The following is a 15,219-nucleotide window of genomic DNA, read 5'->3' as shown; positions in this document are numbered from 1 at the left end:
GGAGGCCCTACTTGCTCTGTCGAAGGATACCTCCTGATTCCTGCCACTTCCCTGTGTTCACCACAACCACCCTAGTTCAAGTCAGCAACATCTCTCACATGGATTAATGGACGTTTCCCTCCTTTCCCTACTGCTTTTCCTCATGTATTGCTGTCGTTCGTTCTTCACGTGACAAAGTAATTATTTTGGAACAGGACGCAGCTAAGTCTATGCTTCTACTATAAAGCCACCAATGGACTCATAATGCAATTATAATAAAACTCAAACTCCTTAGCAGGTTCTAAGAGGCTCTGCATGAATTAATCATGCCTCACCCACCACCCTCGTTCATTGTGACCTTCTTTCTGATACTTGAATACAACAATCACATGTGGATTTCAGAGACGTTGTACTTGTATTTTCCCATTGTACTTGTACTGGGAAACTCATGCCCCAGGTTTTCACATGGCTGGCTCCCTGACAACCCAGATCCCAGCTCAAATGTCAATTCCTTAGAGAGACTTTCTTTGACATTTTAAAATAAAGTTATCTCCACACACTTCCACATGCACACATATATTTTCTACTCCATTAAACTTCTTCAATTTTTTCAAGCCCATATTACTATCTGAAATTTTATTAATCATTTATTTATTATCGGCCTTCCCCCCATCATAAGATTCTATAAAGCCAAGATCTTATGTCTTTTCTTCTCTATATCCTCCACACCTAATAGAGTTTTAGTCTATTCAGAGGCACTCACAAAGTATTTTTTAGAGTGTAGACGAAAATCCAACTTAAACTATCTTAAGGAGAAATAGAAAAAATAAATGTAACTTATAGGTTGAAGAATAGATTTAACATAAGGTATGACGTAAACCAAGTACCCAAGATTGACACCCTAGTGCTGTTATATTTCTCAGTCTCTTGGCTCAGTTTCCCTGTGTGTGTGTGTGGGGGGGGGGGGGAGGGGGGTTGTTTTGTGTTGTTTTGTATTGTTTCCTGCTCAGGCAGATGAGACAGGAGAAAACACAACAAGCAGAATCTCCTGAATATAGTTCCTTTTTTTTAAGTTCATTTATTTTTTGAGGGAGAGAGAACACAAACGAGGGAGGGGCAGAGAGAGAGGGAGACACAGAATCGGAAACAGGCTCCAGGCTCCGAGCCATCAGCCCAGAGCCTGACGCGGGGCTCCAACTCACGGACCGCGAGATCGTGACCTGGCTGAAGTCGGACGCTTAACCGACTGCGCCACCCAGGCGCCCCGATTTGCCCACTGTTTTATACCCCAAACCTAGAAGAGTGGCTGGAACATAGTAGGCACTCATTAATATTCACTGAATGAGTTCATTACAGAATAAATACACACATTTTCTCTCCCAGTCCCTACATATCAACTCCTCCAGAAGACTCTCTTGGCCCACTTGAAGAAGGAAAGTAATGCTGAGAAATCACCTGGATAATGTGTCCATGCTGGCAGACAGAGTTTCCACAAAATCACAAATGATGGCTGATGGCAGATTCCCCTGGAAAAAGTGCATAAGAAGACCAAAGTACTCTACCACAAATACTTACCTGCTTAGGTTGATTTAAGCCTTCAGTGAGTTAATACTGGTGAAAATAAATCCTAATGCAATACAGGAAACAAAAATATTTCAGCAATTAGTACTTTCTTCTGCCTCTTCAAATACTTTCACCTATGTGGGGCATAGAAGTGGTTCACATTAATTAAGATCCATCCACTTGGAAAACTTAAGACTCCCTGAAAAGGATACGTTTAGGGGCGCCTGGGTGGCTCAGTCGGTTGAGCGTCTGACTTCAGCTCAGGTCATGATCTCACAATTCATGAGTTTGAGCCCCACATTGGGCAGTGTGCTGTCAGCACAGAGCCTGCTTTGGATCCTCTGTCTCCCTCTCTCTCTGCCCCTCCCCAGCTCTCGTGCATGATCTCTCTCTCTCTCTCTCTCTTTCTCTCTCTCTCTCAAAAATAAACATTAGAAAATTAAAAAGAAAGAGCTATGTTTATAAATTCCTAAGTCTGAGAAGCCATTCTCACACCAAGATTCGTTTGGACTTGAAAACATTGGAGTTTCAGATACCTGTGACTGTATTTGCCCAAGGATTCTAAGCCTCCGATGCTGAAAAATAAGTTTTTACAGGCTTTTGGGTCCATCTATTTTTCTAGGGCTCCTATGTCTAGTCTGCTCTGGTCCAGTTCTCTCTTAACATAAATAGATGATACGGATACTTCAAATGGACAAATGGCTATGATTTGGACCTTCTGTTGTGAGGGGGGTTTTGTGATGAACACATTTTAGGCTTGGGAGGCAGCATAGGGGACAGAGTACTTCTGGCTTCACCGAGAGTCAATTTCACTTACTAGGAATGTGCTGTCTTATTTGCGCATACTCAAGGCCCTGCATGCTATTTATTTCTCTGGTCAACTCATATTCCCCAATGATATTTTTCACATTATACTCTCTCCACAGACTTCAAACTTCTCCCCACTCCTCATTCTCAACAAGCATCTTCTCTTACTTTTCTGAGGAAACAGACGTTACCGAAAAGACCATCCAGAGGATCTCACCGATAAACCTGTTCTTCTTCTTGCATAGAATCTGCTCCTTGTGTAAACAAACTATCTGTTCCTCCTATCAAGGACCATGACCATCACCATGCCTTCAGCTGTACACTGGACTTCCTCCTCTCGTCTATGCAAGGATATTGGTCTAACCAGCATTTATTCTCTTTCCTGCAAACTCAGTTTTCCCTCTGGGTGAACCATGACCATGAAAGCATGCTTGAACGATCTCTGTTGATAAACGTACCCATTCAGCAATGGCCTCCTTTCTCTTGACAACAGTGGGGCTGTGAAATAGCTATTTGCACTTCCTTTCCTCACCTCTCTTTTGAAGCCCATCCAATGAGATTTCTTGTTCCTACTGCTCCACCAAAACAGCTCTCGCCAAGGTCACCGTTGACTTCCATATGGCTACATGCTACGATCAAACCTCAAGTTCCATCCCCCTCTATCAGAAGCAATTGATACAAAATATTTTTACCTCCCTCCTCCTTCTTGAAATACTTCCCTCACTTTTAGAACAACGCATTGTATGATCCTCCTAGCTCATTGGACACCCCCATCCATTTCTTTGCTGGTTCTTCTTCGTACGCCAACCTCTAAATATTCCATTGATCGATGGCTCCATCCTCAGACTCACCTTATCTGTCTGTGTTCTCTGCATTAGGAATTTCATCCAGTAAAATAACTATCTATATGCTAATAACAACCAAATATACATCTCTGGTCTCTAACTTTCCCCTGAATCCCCAGCTTGTCTGCCACATTTCTCACTCAGTGTCTCCATTTAGAATTTTAATAGGCTTATCAAACTTAATCTATGTTAAAAAATCCCCCAGGGGCACCTGGGTGGCTCAGTCAGTTAAGTGTCCGACTTCCACTCAAGTCATGATCTCACAGTTTGTGAGTTCGAGCCCCGTGTCGGGCTCTGTGCTGACAGCTTGGAGCCTGGAGCCTGCTTCTGCTTGTATGTCTCCCTCTCTTTCTCTGCATCTCCCTGCTCATGCTCTGTCTCTCTGTCTCTCTCTACTTCAAAAATAAATATATATTTTTTTTAATTTGAGAAAAAATCCCCCGAAACTAAAAACTTGACCCAAACATGCTCAACCCAAAACCAACCCCAAACATGCTCCTTCGCATGTTCCTCACTTCAGCGAATGGCAACTTAATCCTCCCGAGAAACCCTGTCAGCTCTACCTTCAAATAGAGGCAGAAAATGACCCTTTCTGACCATCTTCACCTCTACACCTAGTCCCAACCTCATTGCTTTGCGTGAATTATTTTAATAGCCCCGTTACCTGCCCTAACTGGTTCTTTTGTACAGAAACCAGAGAGGATTCTTGAAAGTACAAGTCAGGCCCTGTTACTCCTCTGCTCAAAAGTCTCCAGTGGCTTTGCATTGCTTGCAGAACAGAATCTGAACTCTTCAGCATGATACAAAGGACCCTATGATCTACGCCTGACTGCCTTTATGACCTCCTTTCCTACCGCTTTCCCTCTCGTTCACTCAACCTCAGTCACACTAGGCTTCCCTTCTTCATTGGACATGCCAAGCTCATTCCCGCCTCAGGGTCTTTGCATGTACCGTTTGCTCCATCTAAAACAATCTGCTCTACAAATTTCACACACCCATTCCTTTCTGGCCTCAAAATCTTTCCTGAAGACCTTATCCAAAACAATTCCTCCTCTCCCATTCAAAGTCACCTTTTTTTTTTTTCCTTTAGCACTTACCACTCTATGACCTACATATTAGTGCCCAGTCAGGAGACAGAAACCACACTATATAATTAAGTAGGGAAAATGTAACTTAAAGAACTGTTGGGTTGCCTGGGTGCCTCAGTTGGTTAAGCTGCCAACTCTTGATTTCAGCTCAAGTCATGATCTCACAGTTGAAGAGTTCAGGCCCTGCAATGGGTTCTACACTGACAGTGTGGAGCTTGCATGGGATTCTGTTTCTCTCCCTCTCTCTCTGCCCCTCCCCAGCTTGCTCACATGGCATGCATGTTTTCTCTCTCTCTCTGTCTCTGTCTCTCTCTCTCCCTATCAAAATAAATAAATAAAACTTAAAAAAGAAAGAATTGTTAACTAGTAGGAGGTGGTTAAGTGATAAAAGGGATAGTAGAAAACCCTAAGGAGTCTAGATTTAACTTATGCAAAAGGTAGCCACTACCTCTAGGCTGGGGAAGGATGCACAATAAGGGAGCTAAGGACTAACAGTGCTGCCCTCTTTCAAGGCTAAGGTACAGATCTTTTCAAAAATGGCATGGCCACCACAGGAACATGCAGGCTGGCTATGGCAAAGAAACTTGTCTAAGGGTATGGGCTTCTACCGGTCTTTAGACGCAGTCTGCTCTTGCAGAGGCTGTGGACAGTTGGAGGTGGTCTCTAGAATGGGCCCACCATTGCTGGAGGTTGTGGGAGACCAGAACTGATGGGAAGTGACCCTGGTAGGGATAGCCTGACCTAAGGATGCAGCTCGAGCTCATCTGCAAGAGCTTCCAGTCTTTTGAGCCTAATAAAAATGGAGAACTAGACTCTTGAAAGTGTTGCCAGGTGAACTGGGGAGACCCTGGGCCCTGGGGTCTCAACCCAGCCAGACCCAAAGGAGTCACGAAAAGTTCTTGGTCTTGTCATGAGAATGAATGTAAGGACAGATACACAGTGCTGCAGATAAGTGACCCAAGGGGAAAAGCTTATTAAAGCAAAAAGTACACTCTCAAGATGCGAGAGCGAGAGCAAGAGCGAGAGCGAGAGAGAGAGAGAGAGAGAGAGAGAAAATGAAGCCTAGGGCTGGGATTCTATGTTTAACTGACAATTGTTAACTAGGAGATGGCATATTCATTACTTGGGGCAGGAACCAGGTTTTCATGCTTTCTCTTCCTCATTTGGTCAGGGGATTCCTGTCATGGCATCTGCCATCTTGGGCCTGTCTAGTTTGATCCGGCTTCTTGTGGAATGTTGCCAGGGCAGGGCTCTAACTTTCCTGATAGCTGTCCATGACTTCCTCGTTGCTGACCTCCAGGTATCCTGTTATAACCTAACTAACTGCCTACTCTAACGAAAGGAAGTATCTTCGTGCCTCTCTCATTTTGATCCATGGCTTTCTGTTAGTAAAATCTAACATTCCACCATCTGGAAAAGTAGAAATGAACACAGGCCCAGCTTCCGTATTACAGAGCAGGACCAAGAAGGGAAGATTCAGAGAGACAATAAATTGTTAACAAGGACAACAGGTTACATATTTCTCTGTTTATTTGTTTTTTCCCCACTAGCATACAAGCTCTAGGACGGCAGGGACTTCAGCTTGTTTTCCTCTGTGTTCCAGCATACAGTTCCCAGGATATATCAGCTATTCATTAAATATCCATTAAATGAAAATATCAGGGTGCCTGGATGGCTCAGTTGGTTTAGTGTCCAACTCTTGATTTTAGCTCGGGTCATGATCTTACGGTTCATGGGATTGAGATTCACATCAGGCTCTGTGCTGACAGCATGGAGCCTACTTGGAATTCTTGCTCTCCCTCTCTCTCTGACCCCCTGCCACACAGACACACACACACACACACACACACACACACACACTCTCTCTCTCTCTCTCTCTCTCTCTCAAAATAAATAAACTTCAAGAAAGAAAAAAGAAAATACCAGTAGATAGCTTGGTTCTTTCTAGAAGTCATGTGTTCTTTTGGTTACCTGGCATCCCTCTCCTCTTTTTTGCCAATCACACCCCACTTTCCCCCAATAAAATCCCACTTTTCTGACTCTGAGGCCATGTAGGTGCATCATATGTTTCAATGGTGAACCCACGTCCTAAGTCAATTAATCATTATATTATACCCTTTAGCCAATGAGTCTCAGACAGAGATGCTGTCCAGAAATTGCTAGTGGAAAGGAGCCCTGTATTTTTCTTTTTTGTTTTTTTTATGGAGAGGAACTAAGTCTGGGGCTGCTGGCGGATGCCTCAGTCATCATGGGAGGGCTTGTCTGAGGTTGGAGATAGCTCTGTAGATAAAAGCCAAGCAGAACAGTCGAGAGATACCAGTTCCAGGTGACATCATTTGAATCCCTGGAATCTGCCACACACATACTTTTTAAGTACATTAGCCAAAAAATGTACTCTGTTTCTCCAGAGAAACAGTACCAATAGAAGATATATAGATATATATAGGTAGATATATATATATCTCTATATACACACACATATATACATGTATATGAGATAGATATAGATAGATATATAGATATAGATATAGATATAGATATAGATATAGATATAGATATAAAGGGATTTGTTTGGACGAATTGGCTCACATGATTATGGAGGCTGAGAAGCCCCACTGTTTATCATCTGCAAGCTAGAGATCCAGCAAAGCCAGTGGGAGAATCCCAGTCTGAGTCCAAGGCCTGGGAGCCAGGGAGCTAATGGTGTAAATCCTAGTGGAAAGGCAAGAAAAAGCCAATGGACTAGCTCAAGAGGCAGAAAGTGAGAAGGGCAGTTTCCTCCTTCCTCAGCCTTTTTGTCCCATCCAGGCCCTCGGTGGGCTGGATGGTACCCATCGACTTGGGGGAGGCCAGTGTCCAGAGCTGAGTCTATTGATTCAAATGCAAACCTCGTCCAGAAACACCCTCACCGACCCACCCAGAAATAATGCTTAGTCTGGGAGTTTCTTGACCTGGTCAATCCGACACATAAAATTGACCATCACCCTAGCCAGTTTGGTTTGTTTTACTGTCACCTGTAGCTGATACTTTCTAATTTTCTAAACTCACAGTCTTTAGAGAGCATGTCCTTCCCTTATGCCTTCTCCTATCTCCACACGCACCGGACCTTCCCTGGAAGACACTCAGGGTGCTCATAATTGAGGTTACACCAATATCCGTGAAATTTCTGGAAATTAGCTTTCCGTTTGGCCCCAGATCTCCATTCCGGAATAATTACTTCGAGATATATTTGCCTATAAAAATGATTGGCAGAGGACATAAAATGTTAAATTTTCAAAATTTTCTTCACACATAGACAAACGGAAGTGAAGAAACAGCTTTAAAACTCAACGTAGCCAAAAATAACTAAGCCGCTATATAAATACCTATGGTGATTTTAGAATCCAACCAGAGTGGAAGTTGCGCTGTCACGTCAGGGCAGAGGTAAGAACGACAACAAAATTCACAGAGAACTGCCTTCTGTCTAGCAGCACAGCGGGTATGTGGCCCCTGACCCAGAGCCCTTCTTTAGGGCCACCCATAAATTGCCTATGGCTGGGAATATCATCTCCTGATGTACCACAGCCAAGAGACTTTCTGGATGCTGCCTGGCCACGGTGATCTGCTTCACTTAAGGTTCTCCTCTCAGGGGAGGATAACTGGCTGGTATGAGGTCCTAAAGACCCGGTCCCCTTACCTCAATTTGGCATCATTGTGGAGGGTGGTCCCCATTCCAGAGCTCCCTGCAGGAATGCCTAAGACCTCAGCTGCAACCACGTGGTCAACGCCCAGTGCATCCCTACACCCGTCACTAGGGATGTAGTGCTTACAGGCACTCCCTCCCCAATAAGCCTTCTGCGGGCACTTCTCTGCCGCAGACTCTGTTTCCACCAACCTGATCTAAGAAAGGTAAAAAAGGAAAAGACATTAAGAGAAGATGAATCACAGGAGCGTTTTCATATAAAAGAAAGGAGACAGTGCTGCCCTTGAAAGAGATTGTCTCAGATTATTTGAGAGCCCCAGAATTCTGATTTAGAATGCAATCGGCAGCACACCCTCTAAGCTACTGACGCCTAAATCAGGGGATAGAGACGGGAGAAATCTTCCTATTTAAAAAACTTAGTATTTTAAGTCTGGATCACGGCCTTCACCTCTCCTAACACAAAATGCACTGCAAGTGCATTGAATATGTAAATAGCAGCAGTAAAACCAAACACATTAAATTAGTGATAGGAGAAATGAAAGGGAAGGAAGGAAGGAAGGAAGGAAGGAAGGAAGGAAGGAAGGAAGGAAGGAAAGAAGGGAGGGAGGGAGGGAGGGAGGGAGAGAAAAAATTCCTATGTGTTCATTCATCATAGCTCTTCTGCTTCTCTGGCTGAACCATGACTGATAAATTATTAAATTGATATGAACTACATCAAAAGCCTAAGCATGAGGGTTTAGGACCTGAAAACTTTAAAAAAATTAATGATTGAATGACGAGTGAGAAAACATTACAGGTAGAGCTCAGGTTTGTCTAAATATCCCTCAATGAGGCAGATGAAAATAGTAACTCCCCTGGAAATGTTACAGATCAGAAAGAAGGAAAAGACACAGTCCATTTCGTGACTTAAGATGCTACTTTCACTGTAATAGGCTGGTCACTTCTGATTCTACTTTCATTTTTATCGTCCAGACATTGGATGAAAAAGGAAACAGCTGGGCTGGGATAAAATACTTTATCCTGGAAGCATCCTGGGCACCAGATTTTTTTTTTATCTTTTAAGTTTACTTTTGCTTTAGGTTATGTACTGCTTTAAAAGTATCTATAGGGTGCCTGGTGGCTCAGTTGGTGAAGCACCCGACTTCAGCTCAGGCCATGATCTCACGGTTCGTGGGTTTGCGCCCCATGTCACGTTCTGTGTGACAGCTCAGAGCCTGGAACCCGCTTCTGATTCCGTCTCCCTCTCTCTCTGCCCCTCCCCCGCTCACGCTTTGTTTCTCTCTCTCTCTCTCTCTCTCTCTCTCTCTCTCTCAAAAATAAATAAAACATTTAAAATAAATTTTAAAAAAAGGATCCATTCCATCCCTATTTCCCACAGAAGAATTGAGGTTACAGCTAAAAACAGAAAAGGTGGGGTGCCTGGGTGGCTCAGTCCATTAAGCACCTGACTTGAGCTCAGGTCACGATCTTGGAGTTCACAAGTTAGAGCCCTGTGTCAGGCTTTGTGCTGGCAGCTCAGAGTCTGGGGCCTACTTCAGATTCTGTGTCTCCTTCTCTGTCTCTAACCTCCCCCACTCACGCTTGTTCTCTCTCTCTCTCTCTCTCAAAAATAAATAAACGTTAAAAAAAGTTTTTAATAAAAAAAAAGAGACAAAAGGAATTTGCCTCTTTCCACAGTGTATAAGGTAACACAAGTATTTCCATCAAGATTACTTCCGATTCAATTTATTTATAACATCTGTTTCTATTGAACCAAAATAATATGCTGTCATGTATCTAGGACATACTCACACTTTCTATTTTCATATTAACAGCACAAACACTGTCATTGTTAACTTGATACACCTGCCACCAATACGCTGACACGCACAGTCACAAGTTCATCTTCTCTATCCTTGGAATGCTCTGCAAAAATCAGCAATTTCCCTAGCTCATTTTAACCTGTTTTCAATCTTATATTCTGGATACAAGGTGATATTTTTACTCAAACGCACACAATAAACATCTATATAATGGAAAACAACATGTTCATGTTGTTCATGTTCATGTTCATTCCCTTCAGTATTTTCCACCTTTCCGACTCTGAGTAGGTATAATTCTTCCAAACAGAAAAAAAAAAAAAAACACGTGACCTATTTTTGAAAATGAGACAATATAAGTTTCTTGTCTTTAAATTAATAAAAGAGACACTTTGAACAAAGTAGAAAAATATGTGTAGAACTGAAACATCTTTTACAAGGTCTCCCCTGATTGGGCATATTCTACTCTGAACAGCACTTTTAAGTATTACTTCAGTATTCAGTAATCCTTTACATATATATATTATAGATATATTATACACACACACACACACACACACACACACACACACACATATAGTTGGAAATTCCTAACTCTATATTCATTTGTTAAGTGTGGAAAGGGAGAGAAATGACTCAGTCACTCTCTGTTCTTGTTGTCTCCTTCAGAATTCTCCAGAGGCACTGAAAACTCCAGTCCTAATGTCTTATTTTCTTCTGTCCCACCTGTCTTTCCAGTGTCTGAGTTAACGTCCACACAAGATATCCGAACCAGAACCCTACAAGTTGTCCTCTGCTCTTGCTTTCCGTACCCACTCTATTGCCGAACCTTGTAAACACTTTGCCTCAAATTTCCCCTAAACTCCATCCATCTTCTCCATCCCCTTGGAAACACTTTCATTCTGGCTCTACTTTCATTCAGCTGATTGATTCTATGGACTTTCATAATGTGACTAGTGAGGGGTCCAAATCATTGAAGTTTAAACCTGACATGGTCTTATTTTTTTCTAGTAACTTCCTCCCCCCCCCCCCCCCCCAGACTATGTTGAAAATTTCCTTTCTAGATCGGGTTCCTCTAAATTGCTTGAATTTTACTTATAAATAATAGTGTCTTTTTTTTTTAATGTTTTTTTCTGAGAGAGAGAGAGCGAGCAAGCTGGGAAGGGACAGAGAGAGGGAGAGAGAGAGAATCCCAAGCAGGCTCCACGCTGTCAGCGCAGAGCCCATCTTAGGGACCCATCCCAGGAAGTAGGAGATCGTGACCTGAGCCGAAATCGAGAGTTGGACGCTTAACTGACTGGGCCACCCAGGCGCCCCTTGTGTCATTTTCTTCGTAAAGGTCAGGTCTGTTTTTTCTTAAAACTCCAGTGTCCCACTGCACGCAGAGACGATCACCTCCCTGCCTTCACTGCTACGTGGAACCTGTGATTCCAGCAGTCTGCAGAAGGGGTGGCAGATGTGGAAGCATCCGGGTCTTCATTTTCGTCACAGACTCAGCCAAGGAGGGAAGGAAGGAATGGGAAAGGCATAAACACCTCCTTGCTAAGCCAGGCTGGAGTACTATCCTCTCCCTCATTAGCTGCAGCTGCTATTATCTGTGAGTTCAATCAGAATGGATTGTGGCCCCCAACGCTAGGCGTTGGTATAGTGGTCCTCTGTGAAGTTCAGTCTCTCTCATGGGCCCCAGGCAGGGTTGTTCTTACTACATCTCTCCCATATGTCTCCATCTTTGCTCCTGTGTGTCGGTAATCTCATCAGGATTGGCATCTCTGGTGTCATCTTTACAACACAGCCAACCCTTGGACCTGTTGGCCTGGGTGGGACCCCTCTCTCTCACCTCAGGAAAGAGGCACTTGCAGGCCCCTCTCAACCTGTGTCCTCCCTGTGGTTCCCCACCACGTACTTAATACTCTTGTCCTCAAATTCAGTCTATAATCATAACTCCTTGACTCGAGGCCCAAAAAAAGACATTGATGTCTTACTGGACCCCTAATTGGTATTACCATGTGCTGTCTTGTTCTCATGCCATTCATCATTTATTTCTGGGGGATTGTGAAAGAACCAATTCCCTGAAAATCAATTTCTCAAAGTCAGTTGACCAAAAGACCAATTTGTCAACTTTTCCAAGTTTACTCATTTACCAAAAGCTTATTTTTCAGAAGCCAGTTTACCAAAAATCAATGTAAACAAGGTCAGTTTGCTGAGAGCCTATTAGCCAAAAGAAAAATTAGCCAAACTGCAGATTTTCCAAATACCTGTTTTCTGTTACCCACTTACAATGTACAGCAAAGTTACTGGGGAAATTTCAGCAGTCTTTAAGACTCTGTTTTGAAGTTTTGGCTCCTGTTTAGTTGTAGATTTAGTTGAAGCTTCTATTTCACTGTACTCATTTCACCCAGTTGATTATGCAATGAGTTTGCTAGTCCTTCAAAGTTGAATGTCAGTTCTGTGTATGGTTCACATTTCTGATGACGAGACTGCTCATATTTTTGAGGCATACCCAAAATATATTTGAATTGGGTAGATTAAAACATCTATAAATTGTGAAAAGGACAAAAGGCAGTGGGCTCTAATGTGTATGTTTTAATGAAATTACTTGAGTATTTATAAAAATCCTTGACCTCAAGATATGCAAAACACTTGTAATTCAAAACACACCGAAAATGTGCATTCCCTAAAGCTATAGACCAAAATTCCAGAAAATTCCAGACACTTATGAACATTTCCTGACCACAGTATAACGTTCACTGCCAAGATCAAACTGAAGTGTATAAGAAGTTTTCAAGGGGCGCCTGGGTGGCGCAGTCCGTTAAGCGTCCGACTTCAGCCAGGTCACGATCTCGCGGTCCGTCAGTTCGAGCCCCGCGTCGGGCTCTGGGCTGATGGCTCAGAGCCTGGAGCCTGTTTCCGATTCTGTGTCTCCCTCTCTCTCTGCCCCTCCCCTGTTCATGCTCTGTCTCTCTCTGTCCCAAAAATAAATAAACGTTAAAAAAAAAAAAAGAAGTTTTCAACAGTCAAATGTAATTTCATGGAAATCATCAAAAATTATTATAATTATTATTTTCCATGGGATTGCCTACGCTTTAATAAGTAGATAGAAGAAGTAACTGTTTAGAAAGTAGCGAGTGTGGTCAATTGGGCACCTCATGAGACCAAATTGGGGATAACAATGAAGTGTGCAATTCACACCACACCTGATGTTGATTCAGAGCATAGGATTATAACCGCACTGCTTGGGAAGGATGCTTCATCTTCAGCCATTGTGAGAACAGGGCTGGATGTCTCCATACCCAGGAACATACATCTAGGGCATATACAAGGTAAATAATTGCAAAGAATGGCACACAGAGGAATGGGTAGCCACTGTGGCAGGAAGAGGCCCCCTGGGGGCAGAATCGTGTATGTGTGGAGGCAACAGAGGACGGGCGGGATCCAGCAGAAGTAATGGGATCAGAATTTTCCTTCGAAGATCTGGGGGACCTGCCCCTCCAGACACACTTAAATCAAATGAGAATAAAGGTAGTAATAATTAAAATGCTAGCCGCTATGTACCAAGGCAACTAAGTACCTTAGTGTTGGCTAGAACCAAGATCAACTGAGGCTGAAACTTACACTAAACGATATATTCTCAAAACCCTGAAAGTTCAAAATCTGAAGTGCTCACCCTCACAAAACCATCCCCGCTGACTTCATGCGCCTCTCCATTACTTGCTACGGTCCCGATTGGTATCGTCTGGGAAGAGGGGCAGTCAATTCCTAATTGCACAATAGGCATCTGGTGCCTCTTGGATGTAGAGAGAAGACACAATACAAGATGGGTTGGATAAGAATACTTCCCAGCCAGGACACCTCCTATCTGCAGAGAAAGGAACAGGAACTCAAACAAATAAAATCTCAGGGCAGCTGAGCTCAAGAAATAGTTTTAGTACAGCTTTTTAATACTGAGGTTACGCCCAGTGCTGTTGATGTCTGGGATGATATAAGGAGATGAAGATATGATTTTCCTAAAGTAAGCAATGCCCTGTGATTAATTTCCTGGAGGCCTGTAGCTGTGTGGTCCTTCTGGGATAAAGTAGAACCACAAAGCCACCGAGGCTGGGAGGTGCCGCTGCAGGGCCCATCCTGTGGGATGTCACCAGATGTCACCTGATGTGGGACTGTCACCATGGCTCTGGCAGGCAAGTACGGCTCCAGTTACACAGAGGAAAATTAGACTGCAAAGCCCTTGTTAGACACATTGCTAGCAGATGACATTGATGTTCAATGGCACTTTGTCAGCCTGCTGTGTCTGCTGCATCTTATTTGATACGGTAGAACCCAAAATAATGAAAACAAATGGTGTTTATACCCCCCTCCCATCTCATATCTATCTGGGTCTTGTTCGTTCATTTCCCCCTAGTCCTTTACATTTCTAGGGAGGATGGCTTCAACTTGTATTTTACATGAACGTCACACTCTACACATTTTTGTACTGCTTTTTTGTTAGTTGATGCTTCTTTTTTTCTTTCATTTTTAAACTTTATTTTTTTTAAGTTTATTTATTTATTTTTGAGAGAGACGGAGAGGGATGGAGAGAGAGGATCTCAAGCAGGCTCCACATTGTCGGCTCGGAGCCCAGTGCAGGGCTCGGACCCACAACCCATGACCTGAGATCATGACCTGAGCTGAAATCAAGGGTCAGACGCAGGCGACTGGGTGGCTCACTCAGTTAAGCATCTGACTTCGGTTTAGGTCATTTGGCTCAGGTCATGATCTCACAGTCTGTGAGTTCAAGCCCCGCGTCGGGCTCTGTGTTGATAGCTAACTCAGAGCCTGGAGCCTGTCTTTGGATTCTGTGTCTCCCTCTCTCTCTGTCCCTCCCCGATCAAGCTGTCTCTCTCTCTCAAAAATAAATAAAACATGAAAAAAAAATTTTTAAAAAGAGTCAGACGCTCAACTGACTGAGCTACCCAGGCACCACTGTTATTTGATATTTCTCTATTTTTCAAATGATACTGCATGTTCGAGGTACAAACTATTAGACTTTGTAAGGCATACTATTTTGCTTGATAAGACCTTTTTCTTTATTATTTTAAAAAGAAAAGATATGGATGTGGCTCGGAGGGAGGAGACCCATCCTGGGTCCAGCATGGCTTTGAACTTGTCAACTCGCTTGTGCTAGGGTGGCTTTGGTTTAGTTTTCTCTGTAGATTGAAGCATAAGCCCTACAATCTCCCTTCCAGCTCTCAGTTTTTCTCTCTGTGCACCCTATGCATGTAGACTCATTCACTTCCATACTACTTTGCTTCCATAGGGGAGAATGTAGCTCTGTGTCAAGACCCCTGCAAAAGCTGGTCTCTAGAAATGATCCCATGTGGGTGCTTCAAATAAACGAATAAAAATGCCTTAGTAAGCAGTGTTTCTTAACTCACTGTTAGGAAATCATTTATTTCCCCAATCTTTTCTCCCCTCAGATT

Source organism: Acinonyx jubatus, chromosome A1 (genome assembly GCF_027475565.1).
Source record: "Acinonyx jubatus isolate Ajub_Pintada_27869175 chromosome A1, VMU_Ajub_asm_v1.0, whole genome shotgun sequence".
Taxonomy (NCBI): Eukaryota; Metazoa; Chordata; class Mammalia; order Carnivora; family Felidae; genus Acinonyx; species Acinonyx jubatus.
This window is presented reverse-complemented; position numbering follows the sequence as displayed.